Source organism: Ipomoea nil, unplaced genomic scaffold (assembly GCF_001879475.1).
Source record: "Ipomoea nil cultivar Tokyo-kokei standard unplaced genomic scaffold, Asagao_1.1 scaffold3321, whole genome shotgun sequence".
Taxonomy (NCBI): Eukaryota; Viridiplantae; Streptophyta; class Magnoliopsida; order Solanales; family Convolvulaceae; genus Ipomoea; species Ipomoea nil.
The window spans coordinates 136,308-150,692 of record NW_017619749.1 but is presented as its reverse complement, the minus strand read 5'-3'; the positions used below and the strand labels follow the sequence as shown (position 1 = coordinate 150,692).

General features: G+C 33.2%; 1 long non-coding RNA gene across 1 annotated transcript; it reads right to left on the bottom strand.

Annotated features, from left to right (window-relative positions):
- Window positions 1-471: 471 nt before the first annotated feature.
- On the bottom strand, window positions 472-1,747 carry LOC109170183. The gene is made up of 2 exons (XR_002052377.1): window positions 1,557-1,747; window positions 472-1,236 (listed from the first exon to the last, which is right to left on the bottom strand). It is a non-coding gene; the product is annotated as an uncharacterized LOC109170183 (long non-coding RNA).
- Between the last annotated feature and the right edge of the window lie 12,638 nt (window positions 1,748-14,385).

Here is a 14,385-nt window from a genome sequence, read left to right as displayed (position 1 = left end):
AATTATTTCACTTTTGGAAATTTAGTCATGTAAATTAATTTAAACAAATTAGCCTCTCAATTGCTTATAATGTTACACTTATAGTTCCTAGTGTTATATAATTGTCAAACTTTAAAATAGGATGCTATTTTTATTATTTAGAATTAATATTCACTATTAAAAATAATGTTCTCATACAATTAATGAATAAAATATGTTCAAATGAATTAATATGAATCAAATTCTCATACAATTAATGAATAAAATATGTTCAAATGAATTAATATGAATCAAATTTTTAAAAGTAAAATAATTCAGAGCTAAAAATGCTGTTTCCCTATGTTGTAATACATACATACATGTAACAACATTATTTCTCCGACCATTGACATTGATAGAAATGTGTCCTTATTCAAAAAGAATATATACGTACTGTACTGTATGTCTATATGTACCTACCAATACAATCCTAGCTATATACACAGATAAAGCTTTCTAAATAATTGCATTGCATCCAGTGATCCATATATAACTAACTTCAATTCAACTCCGATCCATCATCCATCCATAAACATACACAATAAATATCATTATAAAGTGTGTACGTGTATGTATACATGTATCTACTCTAGCTTAATTAGCTTCTACTAAATTATATATATATAATGAATTACAAATAATCTTGAAGTTACTCCAGATTGATCTGATCTTCAATTCAGCGGTGATGAGAGGGTGTTTATGCATGGATTTGAAACACAATATAATATAATGATATATGTTTTTGAGGAGGGCGCTGAAATGTGCAAATCTAATTAGTTTAATAGCTCAGGAGGGATAGACAAGGAAGGAGAAGACGAGTTGGGGAGGGAGGACGAAGATGCTGAGAAAACCTTGTGCCAGAAAATTTTCGACACAACGTTATTCAGACCACAAAATACAAGAAGAAAACACACAACAATGGGTCTTACAAGGTCAAGAAAAGGTCTTACAAGGTCAAGAAAATTGGGTGAGAATAAAAAATAAAAGGCAACAAGTCAAAAAAAAAAAAAAAACGAATAAGAAAAGGTGATGGGGAAAAAGCTCAGGTAGGATAGCACCCAATTAATACAAATGAGCCGCCGTCAAGGTGGAGCTCCCGGCGCCGGCGCCGGGACCCAATTCAAATCTCTGGCGGCCCAAACTTTCAACGCCCCAGATTCCATCAGCTTTCCAGTTTTGCGGGCGGATGACAAGTCTTGAACTCATTTTTAAGACTGCCTGCATTTCCAGAAATAGTAATAAGTTTAATTTCAGTTGTTCATGGATAATAATGATAATTAGATGGGGAGTTATACAAGCTAGAACAGAGAGAGAGAATTTAAGGAAGAAAGATGTATACTTTAATAGACAAAAAAATAAAAATAAAAAAATGATGAAGTAAAGCAGTACCAGAGTCTGAGTAAACACGAGAAGAAAATACACAATCTAATCTAATCTAGGAAACAATAAGTTAATATGTTTACTGTAGAAAAGCTAAGGATGGGTGATGAGTTGGAAGATTTGATAGATTTCTCTCTCTAAAACTGCGTGTTTCATACCTTGCTGTGGAGATTTCAGTCTTGCTTTTTGATCTGCAATATTTTCTCTCACCCCCATAAAAATAAAAATAAAAAAAGAAAAAAGAGGAGAAATTTAGAGAGAGAAGTGAAAGCAGAGAGAGAGAGAGCGATATGAATGGAAATGGATGTATGAGGAGAAGGGATAATGAATGAGGAAATTGAGAGAGTGGTGGGCTTATAAAGGAGGGGAGAAATTTAGGAGAAGAGAGAGTGGGCTAGGGCGATGGACCTGACAGTGACTGCTCCAAGGCCCAGAAAGAATGTAAGGAATAAAAAGTAAATGGAAAACAAAAACTTAAAAAAGTTCACAACTCTTTATGACGTCACTTGTGAGACGCCCCACCCTACTACGTGTCAATTGTTATATCATGGACCATGACTCATATTGCATTATAAATTTTAATACAAAAATTATGTACATTCAGTTAATACATTTTATATATACAGTTAATAGTTTCTATATATGTAAACAAATATTACATTGTGAACCAGGACTATGTGGTCTAATGGTACCTGAGTTGGACTTTCATTTGGAAGATTATGAGTTCGAGCCTCAGTGGAGGCGTTATTGGTTCTTTGTGTTTCAGTAGGTTGAGAAAGTATATGAACAGATACAAAAAAAATTATGTACATCTATTTAACACATTATGTACGGACTCACACATAATATGATAGCTACAGGTACAGAATCTGAAGATTATTTTTGGACCAGGGTCACAATGGAGTATAGACCTTGGTCCATGACATAATTTGCTACTTCAGGTTCAGGCAATAATTTAGTGCAACTTTTTTTTTTTTTTTTTTACTCGACCCCCATAATATGCATTTTATAATTCATAATGTATATTATTTTAACACATAAAGTACATTATTTTAACACATGTATATTATCTTATCACAGAAGTTTCAATATTTTTACCTCATAATATACATTTTTAATTAAGCTCATAATATACATTATTATCTAACATATAAAATACATAATTATAATACATACTTTACATTATCTTATCTCAAAAATTTAATTATTCTAACATATAATGAACATTATTCTACCTCATAAAGTTTAACAACATTATTTTTTACAGTTGTCCACACAATTATTTGTCAGGTTCAGAATCTCAGATTATCCCCCAACAACTGCAAATTAATAAATTCACGATTTATTTTCGATCTCTACTAAATCTCCACAAGGACAAGGATTGTTTAGAATTCAAACATATTAAAAGTAGCAATTATATAAGGACACAAATAAAAATGAAAATCCCTTCTTATCAACAAATAATAAAACATGGAAACATTTCCACGTGGCTCTTTTTTCTCCATTCACGTCTTTGTTTGGTCACCAATTTTTCACTGACACAAACAAAAAACATATGGGTATCTATCTGGTGTAATTTAACATTTTAACCACAACTTCTATAACTTAAATAATACTCCGTTATATATATTGTTTCCCGTGCGGATGTGCGTGAGATTTGTACTCAATGTGCGTGAGTGTTGTGTTTAATGTGCCTGAGATTTGTACTTAATGTGCGTGAATGTGTAAAATGCAGCTGAAAATATTGATGTCAGCTTTTTCCTCATCCCAATAGCCATTTGCCCCTCCCTGATGATAATGATGCGGAGGCGAGCTATGGTGGTTAAAAATTATGGGAATAATACAACAGAAATCCACACTTAGCTGCTGTGCAAATTTTACTGTGCGTGCGTCATTTATATAAACATTCAACTGCAGTGAAGGTAGCTGATAATCCAGAATCCATGTTCAAATTGAAGGAAGAAGTAACAAGAAGCTTGGGCGTTAATGTGCGTGAGTTTCTGTTTTGCTTCCTTCTGAGCTCGTAATTCTGAAATACGCACGCACATTAAGCACAAATCTCACGCACATTAAACACAATACTCAGGCACATTAAGTACAAAACTCACGCATATTAACATGACCCACATTAAGTATAAACCTCACGCACATTAATCCACCGCACATCCGCACGGGAAGCAACAAATGCACCTGATCCCTTCCCTATATATATATATATATATATATATATATATATATATATATATATATATATATATATATTATTTACTTATTTATAATAACTGAAGTGATGTTTACTAGTAATAATAATAATTAGAGTACGTTTAGTTGGAAGACTTTTATACCTTATTATGGGTTTCAATTTTGAATATTATATTTGTTTGCCTATTTTTATTATCCTAGTATTGAATTTAAATCATTTACTAAATTCATTATTTTTTTTTCTCCTCTACTTTTGGAGAATGTATAAAAAAAAAAATAAGAGCTAAAGAATGAAGAAAATAAAAAATTTATTGTCAATGCATTAAATACAAAATTTTAATACACACACACACTGTTGGGCGTCGCCCGAATTGGCCGAGTTCAGCCCCTACTCGATTCGAGACGTGGCGTTGTGGCTTATCATGGAGAGATGTGGTTAAATGGTTAATGTCCACCTACCTATCACCAATTGGTTTTAAGTAGGGTATGGCAACTAGGTACCATAGAAATCTATGGTTAAGCATGCTTGACTTCCGGCAATCCCGGGATGGGTGACCTACTAGGAAGTGAGCATAGTGCAGCGCTGAGATCCAGTGGGATGTGGGCGTAGCTAACAATCACGAGTTCGAATCGATGGCGAGGCGAAAGCCAAGTCCAGTCCCAGGTGGGATGTGGGCGTAGGTCGGGCTAAGTCCAATCCCAAGAGGGGATGATGGGCGCGTAGGCTACGGACCGGAGTTCGAATCGATGGCGAGGCGAAAGCCAAGTCCAGTCCCAGGTGGGATGTGGGCGTAGGTCGGGCCAAGTCCAATCCCAGGAGGAGATGATGGGCGCGTAGGCTACGGACCGAGTCAGGCATGCTGGGTAACTGGGCTTGGTGATCAAAGGTTGCGGCAGGTGCTGGGATGTGGATTGTTGGGCGTCGGTCGAATTGGGCGAGTTCAGTCCCTACCCGATTCGGGACGTGGCGCTGGGCTTACCATGGAGAGATGTGGTTAAATGGTTAATGTCCACCTACTTATCACCAATTGGTTATCCCGGGATGGGTGACTAGAGCTGTCAATGCGGGCTGGCGGGGCGGGGCCCGCCAAAGCCCGCCTTTTGGCGGGGCGGGCTAAAAAGCCCGCCAAGAATACGGGCCTAGGTAGGGGCAGCCCGCCCCCCCCCCCCCCTAGGCCCGCGGGCCCCGCCAAAGCCCGCTTGTTTTTTTTTTTTTTTTTTGTTTTTTTTTTTTTTTTTGTAATCATGTGTGATGTCCCTAAAATCTAAACTCTAATGTGATTATGTTAATAACTTAATTGCTATCTACTTAAAACACTTATTCATAAAAAAATAACATAAATTCGTTCATCACAACATGACAACAATGACACCAATAGGGATAAGTATAATTATCGAAAAACCGATAATCGATAACCAACCGACCGATAATTTCAATTAACGGTTATAAGCAAAAAAAATTGATTATTCGGCTATTCGGTTATTTATCAATTACGAAGTTGTAATAACCGCGATCACCGAATAACCGACACTATAATTTATATTATTATATTATATATATTAATTTTAATTATATATATATATATATATATATATATTAGTTACTTACATATATAACTAATATATATAATATAAAACTTTAAAAAAAAAAAAAAAAAAAAAAGGCGGGCTGGCGGGTAGCCCGCCAGCCCGCCTCGCCAAGCCCGCGGGTTAGGCGGGGCGGGCAAAAAAGCCCGTTTTTAAAACGGGCTTGAAAAACATGAGCCCACCCCGTCCTTTTGGCGGGCGGGGCGGGAAAGCCCGGCGGGCTAAACCTATTTTGACAGCTCTATGGGTGACCCCCTGGGAAGTGAGATAGTGCAGCGATGAGATCCAACACACACACATATATAAATGTTTATATATTTATTTATTTTAATTTCAATTCATATTTACTACTAAATAAAATGACTTTCCATACTTAAACACGTTACCATTATCAATTTGATTCACATCACCCTTCGAATTCCAACACCCTTAATTCTGTCCAAAAGATTGAACCCCAACCCGGCAGAGCATCGACTTTGAGAGGGGGCTCCAACATTGCCACTGATGAGACTCGATCCCTGGTCATTCTTTCCAACTTTCATGTCTACAACCAGTTGAGCTGCCAATGGGGCCCAACACCCTTAACAGGGCGTACTGATGAGACAAAATTACCCTTCTCTTTTTTAACCTAAAATGAATGTATAATCTTTCCTTTTAACAACAACAATGAGCATTTTGGACTTCATAATAATTCTTTTTTTTTTTTTAATGTTACTGGCCCTATTACATTGTAGTATCTGTTCATATACGTTCTCAACCTACTGAAACACAAAGAACCAATAACGCCTCCACTGAAGCTCGAACTCGTAACCTTCCAAACGAAAGTCCAACCCGGGTACCATTAGACCACATAGTCTTGGTTATTCATAATAATTCAACTATCATGAAATTACAATTCTTTTCCCACATAATTCCCCCCCTCCAACCAAACGCCCCGTAATTATTATTGAATTTTATGAATATCAAACTCATAATAATATAATAACGATGTAGTGATAATGTAATCTTCAATTCAATTCCGTATATAATATTTATTAAATACATAATTATATTGTTTAAGAATACAAAAACAATAGCTATCAACCTAACCTTACCTCTACGCACTTCCACCACACCCATATATAAATACAAAATGATTTCCCAAGCATCAACGTACGTTACCGACACAAGACAAGACAATTGGAGTAGATTATTGCTTCATTTAAGGTTCTACTTACCATTTTTTCTAATGAGCAAATTAAAGAAAAGTTAACCAAAATAATTAAGAGCATATATGGTTTGGCGTGTGACGGTACGGTGTTCTAACTTCTAAGAGGAAGATGCATGCATGCGCCATCCGGTCAATACCTAACCTAATTTTATTGGCCTGCGTTCTCTCATTATTATATGCTAATCTTCTTCCTCAATTTTGAAGAGTACCAAACTCCAACAAATTTTTTATATGGAACGCATTCCTATATATAATACTTTCCGGCGTTGAAAAAGAGATTATTGTTTTTATTCTGCCACAACATATCTCAATGATTTTTTATTTTTATTTTTTTCTAACCAATCTCAATGAATTTTAGTATATTCTTTTAAATTTTATTTCATATTTTTAAATGTAACAGTCAGTGATATATTATTTTCATGATATGAGTCCTAAAAAATTATTGACAATCGTTAAATATAATTAAAATACTCCGTAAGCTAAGTAATAGACTAAAAGGCTAATAGCTAGCTTTTTTTTTTTTTGATAAGTAATAGCTAGCTTGATTAGCCAACATAAAAATATTAAAATGAACCAAATTTATAAAAATGATATTTTATTCAAATATTAGCCAACATAAAATTGAGTACCGCACATGTGTGATCTGCCCCTCTCAGAAAACCAAGCTAAGTTGGTGAATTTTGAAAATTCAAAGTTTTTTTTTACCGAAAATTCCAAGTTATTTACACTGATTTGTTTCAAATTAATAATACGTTGAAGGAGATTTGAATAAAATTTCACTTTTTTTTTTATTCTTTTTATCAATTACATCGTCAGGTAAGATTAAGAGAAAATATAAAAATGTCTGGGTAGCTCAACGGGTCATAGAGGTGAAACTTTGGAAGAATGACCGGGGATCGAGTCTTACCAGCGGCAGTGTGGGAGCAATCTCTCGAAGTGAGGGGGGCTCCGTGTGCGCAGTGAGCATCAGTCTAGCCTCCGTGGTTGAGTTACCATGATTTACATCCTCCTAAATGCTCTGTCGGGTTGGGGTTCTTCTTTTTGGAAGCACACAAATAAAGCACCTTAAGAACACAAACCACGCACCTAAGTTTTAAAATAGCGTACCTTAAGCACACAAATAAAGCACCTTAAGAACACAAACCACGCACCTAAAATTTTAAAATGGCGCACCTTAAGTTTCAACAACTGACGCACATTAAACATACAAATCACGCACCTAAAATTTTAGACCGACGCACCTTAATTAAGTTTCAACAACTGATGCACCCTAAGCACACAAACCATGCACCTAAAGCTTTAGATCGACGCACTTAGGTTTTCAACACCTGACGCACCTTAAGCCAACACAGTACAAAAGCCACTTACCTTAAACACAAAAACCACGCACCTTAAGAAGGAAAATCACACACCTTAAATTTGACCTAGATGCAAAAAGACCAAATTGCCACTACGTGTTTTTTTAGTCACTTAATCCTAAATGTTGATTTATGCAAGATCAATGACTCATATTTAATTGTACAACCGCACCTGACACCCCAAACCGCACGAGAACCCATATTTATATATATATATATATATATATATATATATATATATATATATATTAATGATGAAATGAAATAACCTCTCATCTCGTGAAAACTTAAAAACCAACATGAACACATACAATTTTCTACATAAATAATGTACATAAACTATTACTCCGTACATGCAAAATCAAGGACAGAGCCAAAGGGGGGCAGCTGCCGCCCCTCACCCCATATATAATTCTTGTATGTGGTCATATACTTTCTCAACCTACTGAAACACAAAAAAGCTAATAACACCTCCACTAAAGCGGCTTGAACTTACAACCTTCCAAATGGAAGTCCAATCCGAGTACCATTAGACCACATAGTCCTGGTAATGGTAGGGGTTTGAATCTTAGCAAACGTAGCATTAACATAGTTTTTTATAGTTGGCTTCTAACCGTTTTTTTTTTATTCCTTCCCTATGGTTTCAACACAGTCACATTTTTAATAGCTTTTTAATATTTAATAGACACACACATATATAACATTCATTTATATTAATAATGAGATGTGGTTTTTTTTTTTTTTTTTTTAAAAAAATTATCTCTTTTGTTTTAATATTTTGCCTTTATTGAAAAAAAATTGAGTTCGTCCCTACTTCTTCGCCCCTCAACCGAATTTATGGCTTCGTCCCTGTGCAAAATTGTGTATATTTATGTATAAATTTGCAGATTCTTACGGGAGGAGTGATTCTCATTCAATTATATATATATATATATATATATATATATATATATATATGAATGATTGTAGCTAGGTAGAAGGAAATGGTGAAAGTAGAGATAGGGCGGAATGGAAAAAAATGGGGGGAAAAGGACGCATCATAGGTAGGTGGGTCTGGGTGTGAATTAATAGTGAATGAGGTGTAGCTATCTTCCCCAGAATTCCCTGAGCAATAGTAATGATTATACCATATACTTGTTCTTGTTGTTGACATTTTGTATGTACTGCCATAATATGGCAGATTGGCAGCTACCAAAATATCATCATCAACTTATTCATCACTGAACAAATTCAATTACAGACTGGACCACTCTATTGTCCCTCCCTATTACTTTCCTTCCCCTCCCCCCCTTAAAATTTTGTCAACATAAAAGGCAGTGCACACACAGTAATAATCAGTAATGGAGGTAGGGAGCTAGGGAACGTAACCTTTTTTCTTTTTTTTTTTTTTGAAAACCAGGGAACCTTTTATTTGTATACTTGAACACATTTGGATACACATATATATATGCATGGCACTACTACTATATTCTATATATTTATAACAAAATTTCTCTAAGCGCGCTATATGGATCCATTACTTGACAGTTGGCACACACATCCATGACCCATGCTTTAAACTGCAATGTATCAATCTATTAACTTTAATAAAAATATATACATACAAATCAAAGATATAACGAATTCACAACTATAATGAAAAAAATATTCAGTATGTTTAAGTGTTTTTTTTAAAAAGTAAATATCATTCAACAAAGGGTCTCAACCAACAGTACATTGAAAATAAAAGGAGGAGGAGAAGTCGCCACTCTCTACATTCAGCATTAAAATACGATGTCCCTAGTCAACAAATGGGCCACCGTGTTCGCAGAACACTTAACAGTTTAAGTGTTGTTCTTTTTTTTTTTTTTTGAGAATAACAGTTTAAGTGTTAGTACATGGGAGTAATATAATTAATGAGCTGAGATTGGATGATGGCTTGCAGTTATATACTTATATAATGAATGGCTTTCCAAATCCGGTCTTCTTCTCCATGTATCAAACATGCATATTTCAGTTTTTAAGCAGTCAGCAAAAGCATTGCTTGACCCAGCTAGTGGCCTAGGCGCCTAGCAAACCCCTGTCGCCGTCAATTAGCTAGACAGACGTTACGTTGCTCCGTCAAATAACAATATACCAATCCATATATCGTGCACCATGACACGCAATGCATTGTGAGCTTCGTCCTACTTAAAATGACATCATTTTGTTAAGTTGTGTGAGGAGTTAACGCGACGGTTTATGTGTATTCTATTATACAATTATGTATATTCTATTATACAATTATGTACATTGAAAACATGGATTTTTTTAAGAGTTAATAGTTTATGTGTATTATGTATTATGTTAAATTATGTGTATTATCCTTTCAAAAAAGATTATGTGTATTCTGTTATACAATTATGTACATTCAAAACAAATGATTTTTTTTAAAGAAATTAACAACAAACAAAAATGGAATTAAAAAAAAAATACAAAACGACGTCGTTTTGGGCTAGAGGTACGCCCTAGTGCACCATATAATTTGCCATAATATACGGTAAATTATGCTGTGCAACCGTGTGCATCATGCATACGATTGCAAAAATGGCGTCGTTTTACTTTTAAAAAAATCATTTTCGATTGCCGTTAGTTATGTAAACATATGTTCATAATTTTATAATTTCTAATTCTAAGAGTTATGAAGTTATGGATGTGTAGTTAAGCATGCAATTCTGAATGTATAGTTATGAAGTTATAATTTCACATTCTGAATGTATAGTTATAAAGTTATGGATGTGTAGTTATGCAATTCTGAATGTATAGTTATGAAATTATGGATTTGTAGTTATGCATGCAATTCTGGATGTACAGTTATGAAGTTATGAATGTGTAGTTATGCAATTTTGAATGTATAGTTATGAAGTTATGGACGTGTAGTTATGCAATTCTGAATGTATAGTTATGAAGTTAATGAATGTGTAGTTATGCAATTCTGAATGTATAGTTATGAAGTTATGGATGTGTAGTTATGCAATTCTGAATGTATATGTATGAAGTTATGAATGTATATAGTTCAAATTATGCATAACATAACGTCATTAACAGCAATCGAAACTGATTTTTTTTTTTAAGCTGAACATTAATACGATGTCGTTTTTGTAACCCTGTGCACTTGTTACACAACATAACGACTCATAATATACTCCGTAAAAGGGTATTGATTGGATCTTACAAAATAAAAATATATATATAATCATCTAACAATTTAAAGCCCACCGACTACGTACTCTGGGCTTTGGATTATATTATTGCATTATTCCATGACCATGGTCCACACATTTGTATGAACCATAAATACAATTTAAAGCCCACCAACTACATACTTTGGGCTTTGGATTATATTATTGCATTATTCTATGATCATGGTCCACACATTTGTGTGAACCATAAATAAAAAGTATATTTGTAATATATTAAAAATATATTATTTATATATATAAAGTATATTATTTAGAGATACTTAGTTTTGTATATATTATCAATTAATGTACATTTAATACACAAATAATATACTTTTAGTCAATTAAAAATATATATTGCATTCATGGTCTACACATCTATGTAGATCATGATCCACTCAATAATTTGTTCCCAACAAACTAACATGCAATTGTTATATCGTGTATCAGGGCGCACAATACATTGTGCATCCTAAAAATCCCATGTTCCGTGTGTACATAATTGTATAGTAGAATACACATAAACTCCTAATATAATATACATAATTTACCATAATAATATATAATACATATAAACTCTAATACACATGAACTCTTACATAATAGTATAATACACATAAACTCTTAACATAATATACATAAACTTCTAACATAATACACATAAACTCTTAACATAATACACATAAACTTTTAGGGTTGGTGCACGGTATAATTTGCCACTAACATGTTAGTTTCTACGCTCTTTCGTGGCAAATTATTGGGTGGACCATAGTGTTGTGTGGACCAGTAATATTTTTTTATACTTCATTAATTCAAACTTTATACTAAAAGTACATTATTTGTGTATTAAATATACATTATATAAAATACTCTGTAATATACTTTCAATACTCACATAATGTACTTTCTCTTAATATAATATACATTTTTAATATATACTAAAAGTACATTATTTATGTACTAAATATATATTATTTGATTCGTATGGTCCTCACAATAATGATTGTTGTTTTGTATGCACGTACGCTATGTAAGTGCACGTTATATTTGAGAGACATGCTATAACATAATTCTTGTTTATACTCTCTGGTGTAGACATTGAAAATTTGATAAAGATAATTAGTTTTTAATAGTAATATATTTTGGATATTATTGATATTATATAATTTATTTAAGTAGATGATATAAAAGACTTTTAACATATCAAAAATTTTCATATTGTATCAATATAAATACGAACTCTCATTTTTAGAAAATACATTTGGGACAGTGGACACATGCATCTTGTAAAGCTTTGAAGCTTATTCGTATAAATTCATATTGATCGTCGGTGATTGTAGTCGAAAAATATTGAAAGGGCATTGAAAGTGCCGCTGGAATCCTAGGTAACCTATAATTACAGATAACCAACTGATTTCTAGACTTCAATGTTTTTAAATAACATGTTTATGGATTTAATTGTAACTTTTTAAAGTTTAAAAGTCTAATCGACTTTCACATGCACATTAAAATAATAATACTTAGATCAAGGAAAATTAAAAGGTAGTGGACACATAGTGCCCAGGAATGGTTTTGGTATCAACAAAGCTGGTGTTGTCCAATAGTATGCGGTATATAAATCAAATGTATAATCATCTCGTAGCCAATGTCATCATCCTCAAAACACTCACCCAATATGGGAGAGGGTCTACAGTTTTCTGAGCGCAGCCATTTTCATAGTTTTTGAAAGCTTATTGGACTTGGACTTATGTGATTTCCGCTCAAATATGAGTGTGACTTTAAACAAACTTTGTTTCTTTATAACTTATAAGCGTTGGTGATGAGACACGTCGGTTATACGAAATAATATCAACAACCAAGCAGGTTGTATCATCCTTCAAACCCCGTGAACTAAGAGCTTCCTCGTAGCAAGTTTTGCAAGTGACCTCGACATGGTTGGGCAGCCAAATAAGATGATAAAGCATCCCATATACTATCAGAGGCAATTATAGGCCTCCCACCAGCATTTGAAATTAAGCTTCACTCGCTTAACATGAGGTATATGGACAATAAACTCTCCAGCCAGCATCTGTATCACCTATTGACCTCGAAAGGCACAACCCACTAGGCCAGCAACAAAGTGGACCAACATCATTAATGATAATTTTAAAAATTTTTTGATAAAAATTTAAAAATATATTCGATATTTTTCTATTTATAATATAATGCACTTCTTTCCTTAAAATAGAAGCTTATGTAACACTGAAAATTTGTTGTTTAGACCAAAAGTCTAAAGAGATATAATGTATAAGAATACGTGAAGCACTTGGCAGAATGAATGACTTGGAATGAGACAAAATTGAGGTTGAAATGGATTCTATCAGCTGATGACTCACGATAGTGTGAGAAGTTCAATTAGCTATTACTTCTAAGGGGCCGTTTGGTTCACGGAATGTCAGATTACCTTAGGGAATGTTAGATTGCTGGGAATGTTAGATTACTGGGAATGTTAGATTCCTGTGTTTGATTAAAATTGGGGTATGTAATATAATCATGTTTGGTTTAGGGTTATCTTTTATACACACTATAATATCCTTAACATATTTTCATATATTTTAATAAATTTAAAAATTAAAATAAATAAATAAGATAACGGTATCATATATAATTACATGATTTTAAAATATTAACTCTAAAATTTTGAACTTGAGAAACAAAATTATTTTATATGCTAACATAACATAATAAAAATTAAAAAATATATAATTACAAAAATAATTATATATATATATATATATATATATATATATATATATATATATATATATATAATAAACTAACATAACCAAAGTTATCTTACATTACCTAAGATTTTGAAGGGAATCACATTCCCTTCAAAATCCTATGTGGAGGGAATGTGACATTCCTTGGGAATGTTACATTCCCTAAGATAATATGAACCAAACACTGTTATGTGAACTTTGGAATGTCACGTTCCCTTGGTTATGTTATATAACCTGAACCAAACGCCCCCTTATAGATATTGGTTCAATTCTATATGCTTATTAGAAAAGCTCTTTCTCAGTCAATGTCTTGTCCTTATAGATATTGGTTCAATTCTATATGCTTATTAGAAAAGCTCTTTCTCAGTCAATGTCAAGACAAGAGTTTGACTAACAACTCCTCCCTCATTTCATATTCGTTTTGTTTCCTTTGATATTAATGGTTAATTGTTACTAACAATAACATAATTAAATTATATGTGCGGTCCAGACCCTCAATGTTGGCACTTGGCATGCAAAGTTGAAAAGATTTATAACATATATATATATATATATATAAACCAAACGTTATTGTTATGTTGTGATTATAACACCCCCGAAAAAAATTTAAGTGTGCATTTCCATTTATTCATCATGTTAGTATGGTGAATTATTATTATATTATTATA